Here is a 24,759-nt window from a genome sequence, read left to right as displayed (position 1 = left end):
ATTTTTTTTACATTTTGCATTTACATAGATTTTTTCCCACAACTTTTTCAGAAGAATGGCCATAACGTAGCCAACCCCCACCCTTAAAAAACAAGTTTACAAATGGCTTAGGATTTTGATACTCAGCATTTTAGGTACCTTAAGGTGAGGACCTTACTGGGTTATGAAAGAAGAATGAACTACAAAACAGTTCTTTAATCTGTGATGTGAACACTTTGATGCTCAATATCTCAGATCTATGCTTTATACATATAGAAGCTTATAGTCCCAAGGTCTGAAGGGGATGACATGATTTTTAATGACTACCCTTTCTTCTGTCCCCTGTACATACAACATCTGTAAGGTCCCTCAGTCAAGTATAGAATTTCAAGCACAGATTCAACTACAAAGACAAGGGAGGTTTTCGAAAGCCACGTAAAGAAGGGCAGTGCTTGGTAGAAGGGTAACAATAACAATTAGACATTGAATATCTCTTTAAGCACGGTCAAGTTAATAATTATGTCGTCCTATTTGACCTAAATGCAGCCCATGTTTGGTGCAAATCTAACACTTCACATCACGAAGTAACTGCCTCCTTATTTTCAAGCATCGTGGTGGCTGCATCATGATATGGGTAGGCTTCACATCGACAAAGACTGGGGAGTTTATCAGGATAAAAAGAAATGGGACGGAGCTAAGCACAGGCCAAATCCTAGAGGAAAACCTGCTTTGCACCAGACACTGGGAGATGAATTCACCTTTCAGCAGGACAATAACCTAAAACACAGGGCCAAATATACACTGGAGTTGCTTACCAAGAAGACAGTGAATGTTCCCGAGTGGCCAGGTTACAGTTTTGACTTAAATCTGTTTGAAAATCTATGGCAAGACTTGAAAATTGCTTTCTATCCATGGTCCCCATCACCTCCTAGACAGACCTTTATGAATTAAAACAGTAATAATAATGGGCAAATATTGCACAGTCCAGGTGTGCAAAGCTCTTCCAATCAAACATCAAATCAAATGTTATTTGTCACATTCACCGAATACAACAGGTGTAGTAGACCTTACAGTGAAATGTTTACTTACAAACAATGCAGTTTTATGAAAAAGTGTTAAAAAAGTAATTACTCAAATTAACTGAAGTAAAAAAGAAATAGATTAAAACAGGAAAATATCAAATAACTAATGAGCAACAATAAAATAACAGTATCAGGCTATATACAGGGGGTACCGGTACAGAGTCTATGTGCGGGGCTACAGAGTCAATGTGTGTTAGTTGAGGTAATTGAGGTAATATGTACGTGTAGGTAGAGGTAAAGTGACTATGCATGGATAATAAACGAGTAGCAGCAGTGAGAGTAGCGGCAGTGTAAAAATGGGGGGGGGGGGGCACACAATGCAAATAGTCCGGGTAGCCACTTGATTTGCTGTTCAGGAGTCTTATGGTTTGTGGGTAGAAGCTGTTAAGTAGCCTACAGTACCAGTCACAAGTTTGGACACACCTACTCATTCCAGTTGTTTCCTTTATTAGTTACTATTTTCTCTAGAATAATAGTGAAGACATCAAAACTCATATGGAATCAGTGGTGAAAAGTACTTAAGTTAAAATACTTTAAGTAGTTTTTAGAGGAATCTGTACTACTTTTCCTTCACTAGATTCCTAGAGAAAATGATGTACGTTTTACTCCATCCATTTTCCCTGACACCCAAAAGTTCTAGTTACATGCTTACCAGTACAGGAAAAATGTCCAATTCACACACTTATCAAGACAATGTCCCTGGTCATTCCTACTGCCTCTGATCTGGTGGACTCACTGAACATAAATGCTTCCTTTCTAAATGTCTGAGTGTTGGAGTGTGCCCATGGCTGTTAAAAAAAGTTATAAAAAAGGAGTCTGGTTTGCCAAATATAAGGAATTTGATGTATAGCATTTACTTTTACTTTGTACTTTTACTCAAGTATGACAATTGAATGCTTTTTCCACAACTGTACTTAAGTATATTTAAACAATGACCCAAAACACACCTCCAGGCTGTGTAAGGGCAATTTGACCAAGGAGAGTGATGGAGTGCTGCATCAGATGACCTGGCCTTCACAATCACCCGACCTCAACCCAATTGAGTTGGTTTGGGATGAGTTGGACCGCAGAGTGAAGGAAAAGCAGCCAACAAGTGTTCAGCATATGTGGGAACTCTTTCAAGACTGTTGGAAAATCTGGTTGAGAGAATGCCAAGAGTGTGCACAGCTGTCATCAAGGCAAAGGGTCCCTACTTTGAAGAATCTCAAATAAAAAATATATTTTGATTTGTTTAATAATTGTTTGGTTACTAGATGATCCCATATGTGTTATTTCATAGTTGTGATGTCTTCACTGTTATTATACAATGTAGAAAATAGTAAAAAATTAAGAAAAACCCTGGAATGAGTAGGTGTCCACATTTTTGAGTGGTACTGTATATACAGGCTATATGTACAGTATATACTGTAAATATCTGAAACAGGATGCAATTTGAATGGAATGGGTGGAGAGAGACTGCTTGTGCGTGCTCGGATTTAAAGCAACGATATTAGAGTGATAGGCCGTTTTAAAACACTGCGGCTGCAATTAAAAAATATAGTGATCCCAGAAAGCCAGATTGAGATGTTTAAATTAGACATACATTTAGTCCTTATGTTACCCTAACCTTCTGGCCCACAGCCCTGTGTGCTATCAAATTTCCCATGTTGCCAATTAATGCTTACAGGATGATTAACAATTTATAAACGTCATATCTAAAGCTCTTGTCTGTCCAAGAAGTTAGGGTAAACGGTAGACATGTTATCTGTTATCCACTTAGTTTTAGTTAATATTTTGGGTATATGGGAGGGTCACTATATTTTAAAGTAGAGTTTTATGTCAAATATATTTTGCTGAAGGGAGGGCCATCCATTTTCATTTCAGAATGGTTCGATTTTCTCCATGTATGTCTTATCATAAATAACGTTCACTCACTACAACATTCACATTTACTCCACTGTAACATACCCTTTCGATATGGTGTAAGTGTTTTCTGAAATGAAGATGATTTAATTTTACCTGCTCATTGTAGTAGTTCCTGTCCCAGCACCGCTCTACAGTCTGGCGGTATTCAGCACTCGGACTGAACATCTTGAGAACAGAAAAACATACCAGGACTTTCTACAAGGACGTAATTGAACTATTAAAACTCAAATAAGATATATCATAGGATTTACCTGAGCAGATGTAGAAAGGGCACGCGGGATTTTATCGCTAAAATCCATGAATTATTTGAGGAAATGATAGATGGACTTTTGACAATAACTCAAAATAAAGATGAGTAATCGTAGCTAATTCGCAAAGGTGTTTGTGCTTGGGTTGGCGCAAACTAATGTTTTTAGCTAACATTCTGACATTCTGGAGAAATCAAACATTCCATCTCCATAGAAATTGATTGTGAACATTCTGTTATGGAGTGTGCGTATTGTTGCGTAATACTGTAGGCTACAGGTTCGATAATTGTCACACACTGTGTGTGACAGGTGATGCGCTGCGCTCTCGTTCCTCACTCGTAAAAGCTAATGCAAAAATGCATGATGTCGATTATCAAATAACGAAAACATCAACATAGGAATAAATGTCAGCAAAATGATTTGTTTGATTTGATTGACTCCTGCGTAATTAAATATACAAACATGTATTTATTATCAAACATCAATGACAATGGCAATGGTTAGCATTTAAGTTAAATACAAGCTACATTTATTTACACTTGCAAATAGCCTACATCTATAATCTATTTGCGAATAACAATAATGTATATGATTGTTACAGTAATTTAATACACTGATGCACCGAACCACAATACTGTTTTGTGAAATAGGCCTCCATGTATTTCAGGAGAATGTTGCCAATTATATTTTAGCAGTTTTCCGACTATGGCTCAAAATCTGTGTATTGGACTCAATTGACACAAGATACATTTTCGTTCATTATATCCCCTTCAAAGTATAAACATATCAAAGGAATTTCTCCATTTTCTCAGCTGAGCTGCTTCAGGAGACATCAACAGGACATCAACAGGAGTGCATTGTAAGCTTGAAACCAACCTCAGTGCAAGCCAGGCAGTGTGTGTGTGTGTGTGTGTGTTCGTGTGTGTGTGTGTTTGTGTTCGTGTGCGTCTGTCTGTGTGTGTGTATGTGTGTGTGTGTCAAAGAGTAGAAGTGGGAAACCTGGATGGAGGGCATTGGCGGAAGCTGTAGATCCGCGCCTGCATGGGTCTCGGGGGGGTGTTGTGTTGTGTTGTTGAAAGGTGTGGGAATCTGACTGGAGTTTAAATATAGCACAGCAACACTCTCGACGGATGTACTGCACGGTGCTGTAGTCGTTGTGTCTCAACGTTGTCCTACTAGTTCTTCCCATGGTCTTGCTCCCAGTCTCACCACAGCCCCCACCCATCATGTTGGGAGAGGCATGGCCATCATAATCATCTGGAAGTGAAATGAACCAGATCCCTGCTGCAAAGTAAACTTTAAAGCTTTCTTTGGTTTCCCTAATCTATCTAGTCCAACAGGGACCCCTGTTTATTACCCATAGAGATTTTGCAATCAAAGAAAGAGAGATTATTGGATATGGCCCTATCTTTCTGACTACTAGTTTAATAGCATATAGACCATTGCTCTTTGTACTGTGGTCATGCTTGTCAATACTGTACTGTGGTCATGCTTGTTATATATTTATATATATATTCAATGTAGTATTGTTTTTATAGTACATGATAATGGCTAAGAACATATATACCAAGACACAAGGTCATCCGAATTACTGTAACATACATGACTCCAGATATTAGACAAGACTGCCATCTGCTGGAAAACGGAACAAATACAGTTATTAATCTAGGAAACTCAGGCTAACAGATGTTCAATACATGTTGACCCATAAATAATGTCATTTACAGTTTTTTACAATCGCTAGGACCCATTTCTCAATACTCTTCACACAGTGAGCATAACTAACTTTCAGCTTGGCACAGCAGTTAATTTCATGTTCAAAACACTACATACATGTCTCATGTGATTCCAAAATACAAGAATTTGTATATACACCATTTACCGATACAGATACAGTAGCAATGCTAGTAAACCCTGTCATGTGCATTTGGCAGGTTCTCATCCACATCACATCTTATGTCATCTTGGGCAATACACCTAGGAAAGTATATTTTTTCATGCCTGGTCCATCCCTGGCAATCTTCTGCAGATATGTCCAGGCATCCAGCCTTCATTGCGTCCAGGAGGGACAATTGATCATGTGGATGGTGGTCATAAACCTTCCACCTCCATAAGGAAAATAATTCCTCTATGGGGTTGAGGAACGGAGAGTAAGGAAGGAGGAAAAATGACATCATCCTGGGATGGGCTGCAAACCACTCTGTGACTGCAGGAGTGGTGAAACGCCACATTGTCCCATACAATTACAAACATTTTCGCCTCACTGTGACCCTCTCCTCACCTGGCACAACCCTTCCATAGAGGTCATCCAGGAATGAAATGAGACGCTCGGTGTTGTATGTCCCAATTAGAGGTTTGTGTAACAGCCATCCATCAGAGGATATTGCTGCACACATTGTGATATTGGCACCCCTCTGGCCCGGGATATCTACTGAGGCTCTTTTCCCAATCACATTCCTTCCTCGCCACCGTGTTTTGGCCAAGTTGAAACCAGCCTCATCCACAAAGATGAATATGTGGGGTGTTCTTCCGGCTTCAATCTCCCTGACTCTCTGCAATAAATCCACAAGACAACATAAGAGTTAGGCTATTACGGTAGTTTACATTATACCTTAAAACATGCCATTGTGTGCCTCTGCCCTGTTTGGTTTTGTTCAAAACCAGTTCTATATTTTATAGTCATCTTACCTGGACTTATTGGTTCCTGAGTTGCTTGACTCGTTCAGAGTTCCTCTCAAAGGGGACAGTGCACAACTGCATCATCCTGACTTGATGTTGTTTCAGGACTCTAGAAATAGTTGTCATGCTTACATTGTCTGCCAACACTCTGTCCCGAATCTCTGTGAGTTTTTTGCCATTGTTTCTGATGACCATATCAACGATAGCAGTTTCCTGCACAGCAGTGAAAATCCTACCTCTCCCGCCTGTAGGAGGTAACCGTTGGGTCCTAAGCAGAAACACAAAAACACTTCTGTAATGTGCAGTTCAGTCAGATGCCCTTGCAGAATGCACATCTTACCTGTTGTTTTGCCGAAAATTTCTCAGAATAGATGCCACTGTTGAGTGTTGCAGATTTGGCTGCACTCTCAGACCAGCCTCTCTCATTGATAGATCATAATATATTACATGATCAATTATAGTAGCCCTAATCTCATCTGAGACTACAGCTCTTGATCTTCCTCTCGGTCTTCTTCCACCACTCATATGTACTCCTCTCCCTCTCCCAGCCACTCTTCTTCCTCTGTCAGCCACTTCTCTATCTCTGGCTGGGTCCATGTTTACATTACAGTACAGCATTATTCCTAAAATGTCCCCTTTTGTATAGATGGTAATGAAATTGAAAGACTAACACCTAACAGGTGTTCATCTACAATGGGAATCAGCTGTGGTTGGTCTAATTGTTTTGATAGAATTTAATTTTTAGATTTGGAAAATATTTAGCTATTACTGTAGAAATGTAGCAAATGTATGTCTTATTCAATTTTGTGTCATTTTAGGTTTTGAATTTAAGTTGAACAGTTTTGAAAAGAGTATGTAAACATGTGCAAATTGGCCTGTAGGTACATAGAGTTTTGGTGGTGGTTGTGTCTGAGTGAGAAAAGAGTTTATGAAAATTGAAAGATGTAGTCATTGAATGCATTTTGTGCCAAATCAATGAAAAATTATCCATAGTTTAGCCCACATTGACTGCTGTTATGCTCACTGTGTGAAGAATTTTGAAGAAGTGACCTAAGTACTGAGAAATGGGTCCGAGTGATTGTAAAAAACTGTAAGTTTGTGATGAAATGTGAATTGAAACTGTATATAGTTACAAAAAAAGTAACAATATAAATCGATTTCTTCAGTAAATAGTAAAAATAGACATTGAATGAAGATATGATAAAATATTTAATGAGGAAAAATTATAGAGAAACAACTGTGGTGTGTGTGTGTGTGTGTGTGTGTGTGTGTGTGTGTGTGTGTGTGTGTGTGTGTGTGTGTGTGTGTGTGTGTGTGTGTGTGTGCGTGCATGAGTATACGTGTGTGTGCGCGCCCGTGTGTTTGTGTGTGAGCTGAAGTCATCCTCTGAAAAGCTGGTCAGGTTCACACCATCAAATCATCTTCGTATATGCAGCAGAAAAGTCGACTGAAGAATCTCATGACTCTGCTTTTCTTTGGTTTAATGACCACAACATCTTCTGGAAATGAGAAGGAGAAGATCAATCACAACAGCTTAAATTAGTTCCACATTAGTTAGTTACAAAGCTGTCATGTTGAAATAAAACAATAGCTAATACCTTATATTACAGAGGGAAATGATAACCTGTCAAAGTGTTAATGTAACTCACCTGACTGGAATTCAACTGGTTCATCCGTAACCTTAAGGTGGACTGGATTAGTGGCCAGGGGTGTTGTGATGTTGTCCACCTTAACTGGGGCATCAACCAGGGGTGTTGTGATGTTGTCCACCTTAACTGGGGCATCAACCAGGGGTGTTGTTGTGTTGTCCAGCACTTTGTCATGGATAGTGGTCAAGGGCTTTTTGATGTCTGGCAGTGACAGGGGTTGAAGCAACTCCAACACCTTGACAGGGTTAGGGACAAATTTGTCGGCGATTGCCAGGTTCAGGTCCACAGGCTGAAAGCAAAAATATGAAATATTTAAGACAGTTATTATTTAACATAACATTTGCAACATTGCAGATGTACTATTTTTTTAAACATTTGACCAATATTGACAACAATACATTTTTGGATCAGAGACAACTGAATGAGTGGACTTTAATAAGATAAACACTTAAAACCATTGCTTACTCTATTGCTCCCTGAATCTTCAGCCTTGTCGACGTCTGCTGCTGAGAGGAACATCTTGGGGTACAATTTCTTTGCAAACAAGTTGGCCACCACTAAACATCTCTCCTCATCACATGTGAAGGCTTCAATCCCCAGGCACTGGGATGATGGGTACCTCTTCATGTACTCCCAGTAGAAGGTGAAAGCCCAGTACTTCTTACTGTCAGAGTCGGTACACTTCTCCAGCTCCTCATTAACGATGTTGCGGAATCTGTCAGTGATGCTTTGAAACAGCGTGCAGATACGATCGGCGATAGTGAGTAACTCTGACTCAAGGTCGTCTGATGAAGGAGGGTGCCTCTCCAAGAATAGCAGGACCATTTGTTTCAGGATGATTTTCGTGCCAAAGCCTGGCTTGGCATTAGTGGTGAAGCTTGGCGATGCTGTGCAGGATGTCAGGGCAAAGCCTGGGGGTGGAATGCAGGGTGCTGGGGCAAAGCCTGTTGGTGACGGACAAAATTAAGATCAGTCTTACAAAAAAACTTGAAGTGGCACTCTAGTGTCCTTTTCACCTGCGTTAACACCTGATGTACTTAACAAAAGTCACCTCTCAACAGGTGGTCTAGGTATGTCATGACATTGCACAAGTGTGGGGTTTGGGCCGTTTATCTTTTGACCTATATTGCTTCTTTATTGTTCCTCGAGAAAGGATCACCATCAGACCAACATCTTGAATAGCCTGCTCCTTGAAGTTGGCAGTTGTCTCTAAGAAACTGTATTTAGCTAAAAACATATTATTTTCCCCTTGAGAGCAGTAGTCGCCAACCTTTTCTGAGTCAAAATCACTTTCTGAGTCAAGATCACTTTCTGAGTCAAAATGCAAGTCCAGATCTAGTGCTCAGATTTTTTTTAAACATGACTTTAAAAAAAGTTAACCTATGCAACATGAACTATTTCAAAACTGTTCTGTAGCAATGAGGTTTGTTCAGTAGGATTTTGGCCCAATACATTATCACTGCATATTGGCAACACTTGGCCAATGTTGATCTTTTCAGACCGTGTGTTTAAATAATATATATATATATTTTTTTTGATATATGATAACACTGGTAATTAGATAAGGTGTTGTATTATTTGGGAGGCACAGCTGAGTGAGCATAATAATTCACTTGAATTTTTTTTACAGGACTGATGGCCTGCATCTGATGGTCAGTCTGAGGGGAGGGAGAAACAGTGAGGCTGCCTCTCAACCGACTCCTCTGCACTCCAGCTGAGGGTGAAACTCAAGGCCCACTGCATTATTTCCACCTCAAGCACCAATTCATGTTGTTACTCCCATGACGAGTGAGATATCCCTCAATATAAAAACAGAAGCCAAGTCGCTAATAATGACACAAGCTATTCGGAACACTTTGCCATTCTCATTCATTACAGCTTGCAGTGCTGGTTGTAGCGTGAGTGGAAATAAGGACAACTCGCATTTTATGGCTTTAAGTGTTGAACAAAGTGTTGACAATGCTGAATAACAACTTAAACATACTCATTAAAAGAACAGCTCCATGCTGTATTCGCTGAGTCTCTCTCTTGTCGTGGTTTTGAAGTGTCACAATATGAAATTTGCTGTGCGTTCAATACTTCATTTTACAGTCTATGGCTCAAGGAAAATGTGCAGGCTATCTGATTGGCCAGCGGTAGGCATATACAGTAGGTGCAGTTGATTTGCTCTCTGCGCCTGCTGGGTAGGCGGAGTTCTACCTTCAGACACATGAAATGGTTCAAAATGGGAACACTATGCCTTCCTGGTGCTAGTGCTGCTGAATCAAGTGCACCTACCCTCAACAGCGTGAAAGTAATACAAAAAATAGGAACGTATGGCTTTATTTATTTATTTTTTACATACATGTTTGGTGATTGACTAGAAATGCCTTGGTGATCGACCAGTCGATTGCGATCGGCCGGTTGGTGACCACTGCTTTAGTGTGTGTAATTTACTGGATTTATACTTGGGATATCGCTTTTCAACAGGAAAAGTTCATCCATTTCTGGAGGACGTCTTTCACTTAATTACCAAACTGTCTAGTTATAAAACTTGAGCCAGTAAGTTCCATTACAGTGAAAATGATCACCTGTCAAAGTGATTGTGACAGTGTAACTCACCTGACTGAAGGACAAGTGTTTCATCCAAAACCTCAAGGTTGACTGGATTAGTGGTCAGGGGTGTTGTGATGTCTACCACTTTGACAGGGTTAGGGGTCTCTAGGATTGCAAGGTTGAAGTCCACAGACTGAAAGCAACAAGGACACAATATTTAACAGAACATTTGCTGCATTTCATATCTCCTTTTTCCCAAATTATTTGTATTGTTATCAGAGAAAATTGAATGAGTGGACATTCATAAGGATAAACACTTGAAATCATCACTTGAAATCATTGCTTACTCCATTACTGCCTGAATCTTCAGCCACCACTAAACATCTCTCCTCATCACATGTGAAGGCTTCAATCCCCAGGCACTGGGATGATGGGTACCTCTTCATGTACTCCCAGTAGAAGGTGTAAGCCCAGTACTTCTTACTGTCAGAGTTGGTACACTTCTCCAGCTCCTCATTAACGATGTTGCGGAATCTGTCAGTGAGGCTCTGAAACAGCGTGCTCAATTGGATTCATGTCTGGGGAACGGGCGGGGCAGTCCATAGCATCAATGCCTTCTTCTTGCAGGAACTGCTGACACACTCCAGCCACATGAGGTCTAGCACTGTCTTGCATTAGGAGGAACCCAGGGCCAACCCCACCAGCATATGGTCTCACAAGGGGTCTGAGGATCTCATCTCGGTACCTAATGGCAGTCAGGCTACCTCTGGCGAGCACATGGAGGGATGTGCGCCCCCCACCAAAGAAATGCCACCCCACACCATGACTGACCCACCGCCAAACCGGTCATGCTGGAGGATGTTGCAGGCAGCAGAATGTTCTCCACGGCGTCTCCAGACTGTCACGTCTGTCACATGTGCTCAGTGTGAACCTGCTTTCATCTGTGAAGAGCACAGGACGCCAGTGGCGAATTTGCCAATCTTGGTGTTCTCTGGCAAATGAAAAATGTCCTGCACGGTGTTGGGCTGTAAGCACAACCCCCACCTGTGGACGTCGGGCCCTCATACCACCCTCATGGAGTCTGTTTCTGACCGTTTGAGCAGACACATGCACATTTGTGGCCTGCTGGAGGTCATTTTGCAGGGCTCTGGCAGTGCTCCTCCTGCTCCTCCTTGCACAAAGGCGGAGGTAGCGGTCCTGCTGCTGGGTTGTTGCCCTCCTACGGCCTCCTCCACGTCTCCTGATGCACTGGCCTGTCTCCTGGTAGCGCCTCCATGCTCTGGACAGTACGCTGACAGACACAGCAAACCTTCTTGCCACAGCTCGCATTGATGTTCCATCCTGGATGAGCTGCACTACCTGAGCCACTTGTGTGGGTTGTAGACTCCATCTCATGCTACCACTAGAGTGAAAGCACCGCCAGCATTCAAAAGTGACCAAAACATCAGCCAGGAAGCATAGGAACTGAGAAGTGGTCTGTGGTCCCCACCTGTAGAACCACTCCTTTATTGGGGGTGACTTGCTAATTGCCTATAATTTCCACCTGTTGTCTATTCCATTTGCACAACAGCTTGTGAAATGTATTGTTGCTTCCTAAGTGGACAGTTTGACTTGGAGTTACATTGTGTTGTTTAAGTGTTCCCTTTATTTTTTGGAGCAGTGTATTATTACTTGTGCTCTGGTCCTATAAAAGCTCTTTATCACTTCCCACGAGCCAGGTTGTGACAAAAACTCACACAAATTCTATGTAATGTATAGTGTGTATGTGGCAGGCTTACAATGATGGCAAAAAACAACATTTGAGAGTGCGCTGACCCTAGTGCTAGAGAGGGTACGCAGCTGGAGGTTGAATGATTGAAGAGGTATGAGAAGTTTGGGAACCACTGGTTTAGGGGATAGTAAAACTGCAGCCATCTCCTCCGGTGCCATTATATGAATAGAAAGAGACATCTGTTACAAAAAACCTACTGTATGTGTAATGCCCGGGGTGTAGTGGAGGAAGAAGTCAGGCGCAGGAAACAGAGTGTCACACAGAACTAGGTGGGTGAAGGAATCAGACGCAGAGAGTTCCACTGGGGAAAAGTGCTCTTTACCAGGGCGCGGACAACAACATGACAACCCAAAAAACACAGGGTGCCAGAAGTTAAGAAAATAAATCCACCTCTACCTAAAACGCAAACACGTAACATAAAGACAATCCCGCACAAAACAAGGGCGGGTTCACCTACTAAAAATAGGGAAGCTCATTAAACCAAAAAACAGAAACACAGGTGAAACAAATAATACAAAAATAAACAGACAAACGAAAAAGGGATCGGTGGCGGCTAGTAGGACGGTGACGACGACCGCCGAGCACCGCCCGAACAGGCAGGGGAGCCCCCCGAGGCGCGGCTCCCACGGCTCGCCGCCACCGGCCTCGAGGACGAGGCGCCGGGCGTTCCGGGTGGAGGCGGTGGAAGTCTCTCAGGAGAGAAGGATCCAAAATGTCCCCCGTTGGATCCCAGCATCTCTCTTCCCGGACCGTACCCCTCCCAGTCCACGAGGTACTGTAGGGCCCTCACTCGGCGTCTCGAGTCCAGAATGCCACATACTGTGTACGCCGTGGACCGCTCGATGTCCAGAGGGGGCGGAGGGACCTCAGGCACCTCACCTTCCTGCAGGGGACCAGCCACCACCGGCCTGAGGAGAGACACATGAAACGAGGGGTTAATACGGTAATACCTAGGAAGTTGTAACCTGTAACACACCTCGTTTATTCTCCTCAGGACTTTAAACGGCCCCACCTGAGTTCACTGTCTTCCAACAGGGCAGGCGGAGGGGCAGGTTTTGGGTCGAGAGCCAGACCCGGTTCCCTGGTGCGAACACGTGGCCTCACCGCGGTGCTGGTCAGCGCTCCTCTTCTGCCGTTCTCCCGCTAGTCTTAGCGATTCCTGGACGGCTTTCCAGGTGTCCTTGGAGCGCTGTACCCATTCCTCTACCGCAGAAGCCTCGGTCTGGCTCTGATGCCATCGGGCCAGGACCGGCTGGTAACCCAACACACACTCAAAAGGGGACATGTTCGGCGAGAGGGAGTTCTGAGCGAGCTCAGCCCAAGGAACATACCCGCCCACTCACCAGGCCGGTCCCGGTAAAATATGACCGCAGAAACCTGCCCACATCCTGGTTTACGCGCTCCACCTGCCCATTACTCTCGAACCCGAGGTCAAGCTGACTCTTGACACGTGATAATGTAAAATAATGATCTAATAGCCTACAGTTTTCTTGGCATGTTGTGTTAAATGTGTTAGGCTCCCATTTTACTGTTACGACATACCCCCACTATTTATTTTGCCGGGACACCGTACAGGACTGTACCGGCTTACTTTCTTCCCAGACCATAATTATATTAAACAATTTCTGTAAAATCAGGTATTTCAAGATCATGACTGTACTGCCACTTGTTTCAGTTAGATTGGTTTGGATTTCTCCCTGACCAATATGGCTGTACTGTATACCATCTACTGCATCTTGCCATCTTGATGTAATGTATCACTAGCCACTTTAAACAATGCCACTTTATATAATGTTTTCATACCCTACATTACTCATCTCATTTGTATATACTGTACTCTATACCATCTACTGCATCTTGCCTATGCCGTTCGGGCATCACTCATTCATATATTTTTATGTACATATTCGTGTAAGGTAGTTGTTGTGAAAATTGTTAAGTTATATTACTTGTTAGATATTACTGCATGGTCAGAACTAGAAGCACAAGCATTTCGCTACACTCGCATTAAAATCTGCTAACCATATGTATGTGACAAATACATTTGATTTGATTTGGCCTTTTCCCCCCATTTCTGGAAGTTTGAGGGTTTATGATACAGCCCTTCTAGTAATTTAATAGGATCTCTTCACTAATCACTGAAGATCACTGACGTCAAGATTTGACCTCGTTTTTCCCCGAGTTCCCAGTTGTCTTGAAAGCACCAATAACACTGGGGAATTGAAAGCAACATATGGGGCAAGGATAGTTACACCGACGGCGGCAATACAAAATAGAGAGAGACCATAGACCACAAGGTTAGGGAGATGACATTTCATGTTTGCATTTTTTGCCAAGCTCTTACAGTCAGTGATCACAAGCTCCCTCTTTGGCCTCATGACTGGAATGTTATTCATCTTTTTCGTCATTTCATAATCATGATTTTAAAAGATGTATTTTTTGACGAAAATCCAGTGTTTCTATGTCAAACAGTTTTGTTATATTTCAGTCTTCTATGATGTATATGAAGTGTAATATTGGGATGCAAACTCAAAATGGAGTACATTTCAACTCTATATCTGACATGTTTCTTCTTTTTTAAGCCCATAACAATGTGTGTGAGGTCTATACTTTTGTTTCAAAGTAGATTTGTTTAACAGCACCAATAATCACTCTGTGTGGCCCTGATTTAGCCCACTGCAGTAAAAGGTTAATTAAGCATGACAGGCTGATGTGCACAATGTCCTTTTATAAAGCAAAACAGTGACAGAGGGAAGCAGCTCCACGCTTCCTCTGCTAAAAAGGTGCTTTAACTATCTCAATTGTAGTTTATATTTTATTTTCTATGCAGTAATCTATTTGCTTTAGTTTACATAAATACTACTGCACTCAGTGTTGGAAAAGGTATGCCATTTTCATACTTGAGTAAAAGTAAAGTTACCTTTATAGAAAATTACTCAAGTAAAAGTGAAAGTTACAGAGTAAAATACTACTTGAGTAAAAGGACCATTTTCCTGTCCTGCTTTGCAAATCAAAATGTAATGAGTACTTTTGGGTGTCAGGGAAAATGTATGGAGTAAAAAGTACATTATTTTCTTTTAGGAACATAGTGAAGTAAAAGTAAAAGTAATCAAAAATATAAATTGTTAAGTACAGATATCCCCCAAAAATACATAAGTAGTACTTTCAAGTATTTTTACATAAGTAATTAACACCACTGACTGTACAATTCCAAATAAAACTCTCAGAGGACAAAGCTTGCAAGTGGTGTGATCTGACTGGTACATCTATGCACATGTTCTGGGAGGGCCCAACTGTATAAGATCTAGGGAACTTTGTCTTGCCCATACGTTTCTGTCCTGGATTACTCCTATCTAGAGAAACTTTAGGTATCAGTTTAAACTTGAAAAACTCCTATCTACTTATGGCTTCCCTCACAACAGCAAAAATGAACATTCTGAGAGCATGGTTTGATCAGGAGGCTCACCTGAACAATCTGTGGATCTACTACTATCTTGACAACTTAAACGTGGAGAGGTTCACTGCTAAAATCCACAGAGCTAAGGGCATTATAATACCCACCTGGTTCTCAGCTATCACATTCAGAACATCAAAAAAAGGAGAGGAGTCCGTCCGCTCATGACCAAATGCCAAACTTTTTTGATCTCATCCGTAGTTAAGGACATGATTTTGATTCGGCATAATATATATTCTGGCTGTATTATTCGTTTGATCTTTTAGTTTTGTTATTGTGTTGTTATTTTTTTCAAAATTATGCAAAATAGTGCAGTGAAACAGTCCTCGCTTTTATAGTTATCTTTGCTGAACAAGAAAACACGTTTGAGAACAGAGAGAAAGGAGGCCACCCCTGTAATTGGGAGGAAGCGGTGAGACACAAAAGTGAAAACTAGGACAAGAACAGTGAAAGACTGGTGTCTGAAAAAGGAGGAGAGATAGAGAGACAGAGACAGAGGGTCTGAGAAAGCCATCAGCAAACCCCGTAAATGTAGAAAAACTATATTCGCTAAAACCAAACGTTAAATGTAGGAATTCAAACTGAACATGGGATAATCTTAAAACAATTTCCATGTTGAACAGTTTCAAAACCACTTCTTCAAAACCTAACCTAGAGGGGGTAAATTCAGCAACCAAATGCATCAATGTGTTTGAAATATTGGCCTCATTTTCAAATCTTAGGATAAACAATAACAGAACAAACAAACAAAAAATTGAAAATAAGTGTGGTTTGAGAAACAATGTATCTCCTCCACAAATGTTTTACTAATTTTCTCCAACAAAAAACACAGAGAGCCAACCAACGAGGAGTTGCATCTAAACTATTCACAGACATTGAAAGCAAATTGAAATAAAACTAAATGAAATTGAAGACGCTATTGATCAAAACTCATTCTAGGAATTATACAAAAACCTTGATAACAATGAAACAGAATTAGCTATTGAAAATGGAACAATCTGGAAAACTTACTTTGAAAACCTTTACAGTACATTTCAAATCAAAGATCTAAACCCCTCCCTGTCACACCCTGATCTGTTTCACCTGTCCTTGTGTTTGTCTCCACTCCCCTCCAGGTGTCGCCCATCTTCCCAATTATCCCCTGTGTATTTATACCTGAGTTCTCTGTCTGTTTGTTGCCAGTTCGTCTTGTTTGTTCAAGCTTACCAGAGTTTTTCCTGTCAACTCCTATCATTTCTCAGCCTCTCTTTGCTAGTCCTCCCGGTTTTGACCTTTGCCTGTCCTGACCCTGTACCAGCCGGCCTGACCTCTCTGCCTGATCCTGATCCTGAGCCTGCCTGCCGTCCTGTATCTTTGCTCCACCTCTGGATTACTGAACCCTGCCTGTCCCTGACCCTGTATCTGCCTGCCGTCCTGTACCTTTGCTCCACCTCTGGATTACTGAACCCTGCCTGTCCCTGACCCTGAGTCTGCCTGCCGTCCTGTACCTTTGCCTCGCCCTGGATTTTTGACCCCTGCCTTCCTTGACCTGTCTTTGCCTGCCCCTGTTGCTACAATAAACAGTATTACTTTGACAGTCTACATCTGGGTCTTTGATTCCTGATACTCCCAGATTAACACAAACAGAAACTAGAGGATTGAGAAAGAACCATTAAGCCCAACAGAATCCTCTAGACTTCCCCATCATAAATGATCAAATCAAAACGTTAAAATGAATCATGAGAAACCCAGACACAATTTTCCTTGCATAAAATAAATCTGGATTGATGGGATTGCTCAAGGAGATCCCAAATAACATATTTCTGAAGAAAAATATACAAAAATGTTGGTATACAAAAAATCGATGCAAATGTTTGGTATGCATCACTTAATGCCCAATGTTACAAATACGTATCAAGCTTTTAAGTGACTATACTTCGACAAAATTGAATAAATCAACAACAAAAATACTTAGGCATTTTAGAAATGTTCCTTTTTGACAACGTACGAGACCATTCAGGGGAGCAGAATTTACGTTGTATTTTATTTTGATTTTAGATTTTCAACACCTCTCTCCAATAGTGTAATTACAATGGTTGGTGCTAAATGGCAAAAAAAATGTAAATGTAAGATAGTGGATTCCTTTTAAGTATTGATCGCTAAAGACAATGTTACATAAATGTGACATTGGGCTTTATTAAAGTAGTCATGCGGACCAGACAACACCAGTAATGAAATGCTGAAAGTTAGCTGCCCTAAACTGGTAGATGCACTGCTGCAAATATTTACCTTAATACTGGAAACTGGATGTTTCCCTGGAATCTGGAATAGGTCTAGTAATACCCAACTACAAAAAAAGGAGACAAAACCAACTAATAACTACAGAGGAGTTATTAGTGTGTGCAATAATCTGGGAAAATATATTTTGCAGATATTTTTTTTGATAATAATAGGTCTATTTTATAAACTCCTCCATATTGGTATAGGGGGGGGAAAGTATCACACTTTGAAATCCTTATATATGAATAATAAATCAAAGCAAAATTACAGACTTTTTTTTACCCAAGGACGTGGAGTTAGGCAGGTATGCAGCCTGAGTCCAACACTGTTTTAATATTTATATAAATGACTTAGCAACAATGTTGGAGCAATCTGCAGCCCCAGGCCTCACCCTACATAACACACAGATTAAGTGCCTGTTATACGCTGACGACTGAGTATTGTTGTCACCCACAGAACCAGGATTACAACAGAGCCTATCCCTTTGAAGAGCAGTACTGCCAAAGATGGGCACTAACAGTAAACTTTGAAAAAACTTAAACCATGATCTTTTCCGAAGAAAGCCAAATCCCAGGGAAACCATTACCAGTTTACCGGCACTAAAGCACAGTACCAGTTGTAATTACCTGGGCCTGGAGATGAGCTCATCAGGGAGTTTCAGCATGGCTACAAAGGCACTGAGTAAAACAGAAGAGCATTTTATGCTATCAAATCCAAACTCAGCAATCAAAATATTGTTATGTTTTTAAAAAATTTAAATTTAAATTTCTACTTCATTCTGACCCCAATACTACTGTATGGTAGGGAAATATGGGGACCCATCTTTGATCCTAACTTAAGCAAATGGAAAAAGGCTTCATTGAGACATTTTTGTTCGAATTTATCTAAAGTATTTTCAGTGTCCACCAAAATACTCCGAACAACGCCTGCAGGGCAGAACTGGGACTTTTCCCTCTGCACATTCAAGTGCAGAATAGAGCATTTAAATTCTGGCAGCATTTAAATCAAGCATACCAGAGCTCCATTAAATAGAAATCATTTTTGAGAAACAATTTCTCCCAAGAGGATGATGTCCTAGATCAGCTTGCTCTGCAGCTAAAAAAAACAAAGACCAATCAAAAAAACAGTTCCATTCCTAAAACCAAAATCAAACAAATTGACTACAAATTGAAAAACTACATTGAAAACTGGACAAACAAAATTAAATTACAAACTAGACTTGATTGTTATCTGTCTCTAAATCTAAAAAGTACATTGGCAGAATATCTAAACCTCCAAGATGTAAAACTAAGAAAAAAAACCTCTGTACCTATATATTCTGAGCAGAAAATATCTAGGTATTGTAATTTACACTAGGTAGAAACTGAGATGCACTTTCTATGTTCCTACCCAAAATATGACAACATAAGAAGGGAAACATTGTCACACTGTTCGTAATAATGATGGTCGGACCAATGTTGAGTTCCACAAGTTCTCCCACTTAAAAAGATGAGAGAGGCCTGTAATTTTCATCATAGTTACACTTCAACTATGACAGACAAAATGAGAAAAAAAATCCAGAAAATCACATTGTAGGATTTTTTATGAATTTATTTGCAAATTATGGTGGAAAATAAGTATTTGGTCACCTACAAACAAGCAGGATTTCTGGCTCTCACAGACCTGTAACTTCTTCTTTAAGAGGCTCCTCTGTCCTCCACTCGTTACCTGTATTAATGGAAACCTGTTTGAACTTGTTATCAGTATAAAAAACACCTGTCCACAACCTCAGTCACACTCCAAACTCCACTATGGCCAAGACCAAAGCGCTGTCAATTGGTGGCTGACTAAATACTTTTTTACCCCACTGTATGCTATGTGCACAAACTCAAAACACATACATTCAAACAATATCCCATAACCCACAGGTGGAAAAAATGCAACTTAAGTATGATCCCCAATTAGAGACAACGATTACCAGCTGCCTCTAATTGGGAATCATACACAAACCCCAACATAGAAAATAAACCTAGAACCCCACATAGAAATAATAAACTAGACTAAAAGCCCTAGTCATGTCTTGACCTACTCTACCATAGAAAATCTAGGCTTTCTATGGTCAGGACGTGACAAACATACTACCTAGATTTAGAAAAATAAAATAGATCAAACTTTAGACAGATCTCTGAAGTACATAAACTCCCCATCCTGCAGCAGTCAGCTAAACTGGCAGCTAAATGTCAAATCAAATCAAATCAAATGTATTTGTCACATACACATGGTTAGCAGATGTTAATGTGAGTATAGTGAAATGCTTGTGCTTCTAGTTCCGACAATGCAGTAATAACCAACGAGTAATCTAACCTAACAATTCCAAAACTACTACCTTATACACACAAGTAAAGGGATAAAGAATATGTCCATAAAGATATATGAATGAGTGATGGTACAGAACGGCATAGGCAAGATGCAGTAGATGGTATCGAGTACAGTATATACATATGAGATGAGTAATGTAGGGTATGTAAACAAAGTGGCATAGTTTAAAGTGGCTAGTGATACATGTATTGCATAAAGATGCAGTAGATGATATAGAGTACAGTATATACATATACATATGAGATGAGTAATGTAGGGTATGTAAACATTTTATTAAGTAGCATTGTTTAAAGTGGCTAGTGATATATTTTACATCATTTCCCATCAAATCCCATTATTAAAGTGGCTGGAGTTGAGTCAGTGTGTTGGCAGCAGCCACTCAATGTTAGTGGTGGCTGTTTAACAGTCTGATGGCCTTGAGATAGAAGCTGTTTTTCAGTCTCTCGGTCCCTGCTTTGATGCACCTGTACTGACCTCGCCTTCTGGATGATAGCGGGGTGAACAGGTGTTCACCCTTTGCCCCAACCAGAGAGAGGTGGGATGGACTTTGCAGTTGTTAGTGTTTTTGTTTTTGTTCTCTTTTGCTTTGTTTCCTTATTTAATTATTTGTACTCATTTATTTTCTGTACATCAAATAACATGTATTATACAATTATCCAAACACTCCTATCTGCACACACAACCCATACAAAACCATGGGCACAAGTCAGTGTGTGTGCTTGCACAACACAAAAAACACACACCACACACACACACACACACACTACTGACACTTGCATGCTCACCTACATTCCATAGATAATCTCATTGTGCCTATTCAATGTTGTTACACGTATGAATCAGATAACCGCAATTTAGAAGAAGATGACGCCGACATACATTGCAGCTCTTCTTCTAGCTACTAAGGAACTTTGCAGTATTTCTTACATTATTAGCCCAGAATGTTTTTTGTGCATTACAGCATTACAACCAGGAATACATTTCCCGAATTGGATCCTTTGATCGTACCCACCAGGGCAATTTAACTTATCCCAGAGGCTGCTCCAAGACGCCGGCGGTAGAGAAGAGGTATTCAGAGTAGACGTCCAGTCTGACTCAGGAGGCGTGCACACCATCCCCCACTTCTGAGTATATTACTCACTAATGTTCAGTCTCTGGACAATAAAGTAGACGAGCTCAGGGCGAGGATCTCCTTTTCAGAGAGACATCAGGGACTGTAACATACTCTGTTTCACGGAATCATGGCTCTCTCTGTTCCTGTACCCAAGAAAGCAAAGGTAGCTGAACTAAATGACACTTATGTGATCAGGAAGTGCTTTTAGAGGCTAGTTAATATCACCTCTACCTTACCTGATACCCTAGACCCACTTCAATTTTCTTACCGCTCCAATAGATCCACAGACGATGCAATCACCATTGCAATGCACACTGCCTTATCCCATCTGGACAAGAGGAATAACTATGCAAGAATGCTGTTCATTGACTATAGCTCAGCCTTCAACACCATAGTACCCTCCAAGCTCATCATTAAGCTTGGGGCCCTGGGTCTGAACCCGCCCTGTGCAACTGGGTCCTTGACTTCCTGATGGGCCACCCCAGGGGGTGAAGGTATGAAACAACACCTCCACTTTGCTGATCCTCAACACAGGGGCCCCACAAGGGTGCGTGCTCAGCCCCCTCCTGTTCACCCATGACTGCGTGGCTATGCACACCTCCCACTCAATCATCAAGTTTGCAGACGACACAACAGTAGTAGGCCTGATTACCAACAATGACAAGGCAGCCTACAGGGAGGAGGTGAGGGCGCTGGCGGTGTGGTGTCAGGAAAATAAACTCTCCCTCAACGTCAACAAAAGGAAGGAGCTGATCGTGGACTTCACCAAACAGCAGAGGGAGCACGCACCAATCCACATAGACGGGACCGCAGTGGAGAAGGTGAAAAGCTTCAAGTTGCTCTGCGTACACATCACTGACATTCTGAAATGGTCCACCCAGACAGACAGTATGGTGAAGGCGGCGCTACAGTGCCTATTCAACCTCGGGAGGCTGAGGAAATTCAGCTTCGCCCCTAAGACCATCAAACTTTTACAGATGCACAATTGAGAGCATCTTGTTGGAATGTATCACCATCTGGTATGGCAACTGCACCACCCGCAACCGCAGGGCTCTCAGGGTGCTGCGGTCTTCCCAATGTATCACCGGGGGCACACTTCCTGCCCTCCAGGATACCTACAGCACCCGATGTCACAGAAAGGCCAAAAAGATCATCAAGGACATCAACCATCCGAGCCAAAGCCTGCTCACCCCATTATCATCCAGAAGGCGAGGTCAGTACAGGTGCATCAAAGCTGGGACCGAGAGACTGAAAAACAGCTTCTATCTCTCAGACTGTTAAATAGCCATCACTAGCCGGCTACCATCCGGTTACTCAACCTTGCACATTAGAGGCTGCTGCCCTATATACATAGACATGGAATCACTGGTCACTTTAATAATGGAACACTAGTCACTTTAATAATGTTTACATACCGCTTTACTAATTTCATATGTTATACTATATTCTATTCTACTGGATTTTAATCAATGCCACTCCGCCATTCTTTTACTTTAGATTTGTGTGTATTGTTGTGAATTGTTAGACACTACTGCACTGGTGGCCTCCCGAGTAGCACAGGGGTCTAAGGCACTGCATCGCAGCTGGCCGCGACCAGGGGACCCATGAGGCGGAGCACAATTGGCCCAGCGCTGTCCGGGTTAGGGGAGGATTTGGCCGGCCGGGATGTCCTTGTCCCATTGCGCTCTAGCGACTACTGTGACAAGGCTGGGCACATGCAAGCTTACACGGTCACCAGTTGTACTGTGTTTCCTCTGACACATTGGTGCGTCTGTCACATCCTGACCTTAGTTCCTTTTTAATGTCTCTGTTTTCTGTCTTTGTCTGCACCAGACAGTTTTGTATCCAGGACAGATTGTGCAGGCTCGGTGCTCGAGACCTCCAGTGCGCCTCCACGGTCCGGTCCATCCAGTGCCTCCTCCACGCACCAGGCCTCCTGTGGCAGCCCCACGCACCAGGCTGTCTCTCAGTCTCCTCCCTCCAGGTGCTCCCACCTGTCCAGGGTTTCCAGAGTCTCCCTCCTGTCCAGCGCTTCCAGATTCTCCCTCCTGTCCAGCGCTTCCAGAGCCGCCCGTCAGTCAGGAGCTGCCAGAGTCGCCCTTCACTCCAGCGCTGCCAGAGTCGCCCTTCACTCCGGCGCTGCCAGAGTCGCCCGTATATTCGGGGCCCACAGAAAGGGTCCCCAGTCCGGGGTCGGCGGCGAGGGTCGCCGCTCCAAAGGCGCCACTGAAGTGGGCCCAGACTAAGGTGGAGTGGGGTCCATGTCCCGCGCCAGAGCCTCCATCGCGGACTGATGCCCACCCAGACCCTCCCCTATGGATTTAGGTTGTGCGGCCGGCGTCCGCACCTTTGGGGGGGGTACTGTCACGTCCTGACCTTAGTTCCTTTTTAATGTCTCTGTTTTCTGTCTTTGTGTGTCTGCACCAGACAAAACTGTTTTGTTTGTTCTAGTGTTCAGTTTCTTTATTAAATCTACCATGAACACATACCACACTGCACCTTGGTCCTCTTCACCTTCTTCCACCTACGACAACCGTTACAGCGGCTGGCTTCCGGGTTAAGCGAGCAGTGTGTCAAGAAGCAGTGCTGCTTGGCAGGGTCGTGTTTCGGAGGCCGCATCGTTCTCGACCTTCACCTTTCCCGAGTTCATACAGGAGTTGCAGTGATGGGACAAGACTGTAACTACCAATTGCTTATCACGAAATTGGGGAGAAAAAGGGGTAATAAGTTTTATAAAACAAACTAAAATACAATTAAGAAATACCAAACTGTTGGAGCTAGGAACAAAAGTATTTCGCTACAACCGCAATAACATCATATGTGTATATGACCATTAAAATTTGATGTGATTTGTACCAATAATACACTGAGTATACAAAACATTAATGTTCTTTCTATGACAGACCTACCAGGTGAATGGATCCCTTATCGATGTCACTTGTTAAATCCACTTCAATCAGTTTTGATGAAGGGGAGGAGACAGGTTAAAGAAGGATATTTAAACCTTGAAACATGGATTGTGTATGTATGCCATTCAGTGGGTGAATGGGACAGACAAAAGATTGAAGTGCTTTTGGATGTAGAATGGTAGGAGATGCAAGGCGCACAGGTTTTTGTTAAGAACTGCAACACTGTTGGGTTTTTCATGCTCAATAGTTTCCCATGTGTATCCAGAATGGTCCACCACCCAAAGAACATCCAGTCTACTTGACACAACAGTGGGAAGCATTGGAGTCAACATGGGCCAGCATCCCTATGGAATGCTTTTGAAACCTTGTAGAATACATGCCCCAACGAATTGAGGCTGTTCTGAGGGCAAATATTAGGAAGGTGTTTTTAAAGGAATGGTTGACACATTTGAATTGTTGTATTGTTTTGTGCATCTCTGAGTGATGTGCTATTGATTCCCTGGGTCATTTCATGTTTCACATGTATCTGAGCTATTAGCAATCAAGCACTCAGAAATCCGGCCTGTATGACGTAGAACTGTGATAAAGTCACTCTCACTACACTGGAAGTTAATAGGAATATGACTTTTAGATTACGATAACATCTTTCATACATGTCAGATTTCAATACTGGGTGACCAGAGATCATATTTTTGCGATATTCGTACCTCGAGAAATGTTTCATTTAATGAAGGGTCTAGCACATTTTTCCTATTTGTCTGCCTCTTTTGTCCATGGTGCATTGCTTGGTGCCATTGCCAGAGAATTAATGAAGGAA

This window comes from Oncorhynchus kisutch, linkage group LG25 (genome assembly GCF_002021735.2).
Source record: "Oncorhynchus kisutch isolate 150728-3 linkage group LG25, Okis_V2, whole genome shotgun sequence".
Classification (NCBI taxonomy): Eukaryota; Metazoa; Chordata; class Actinopteri; order Salmoniformes; family Salmonidae; genus Oncorhynchus; species Oncorhynchus kisutch.
The sequence above is the reverse complement of the archived record's forward strand: the minus strand, read 5'-3'. Positions refer to the sequence as shown.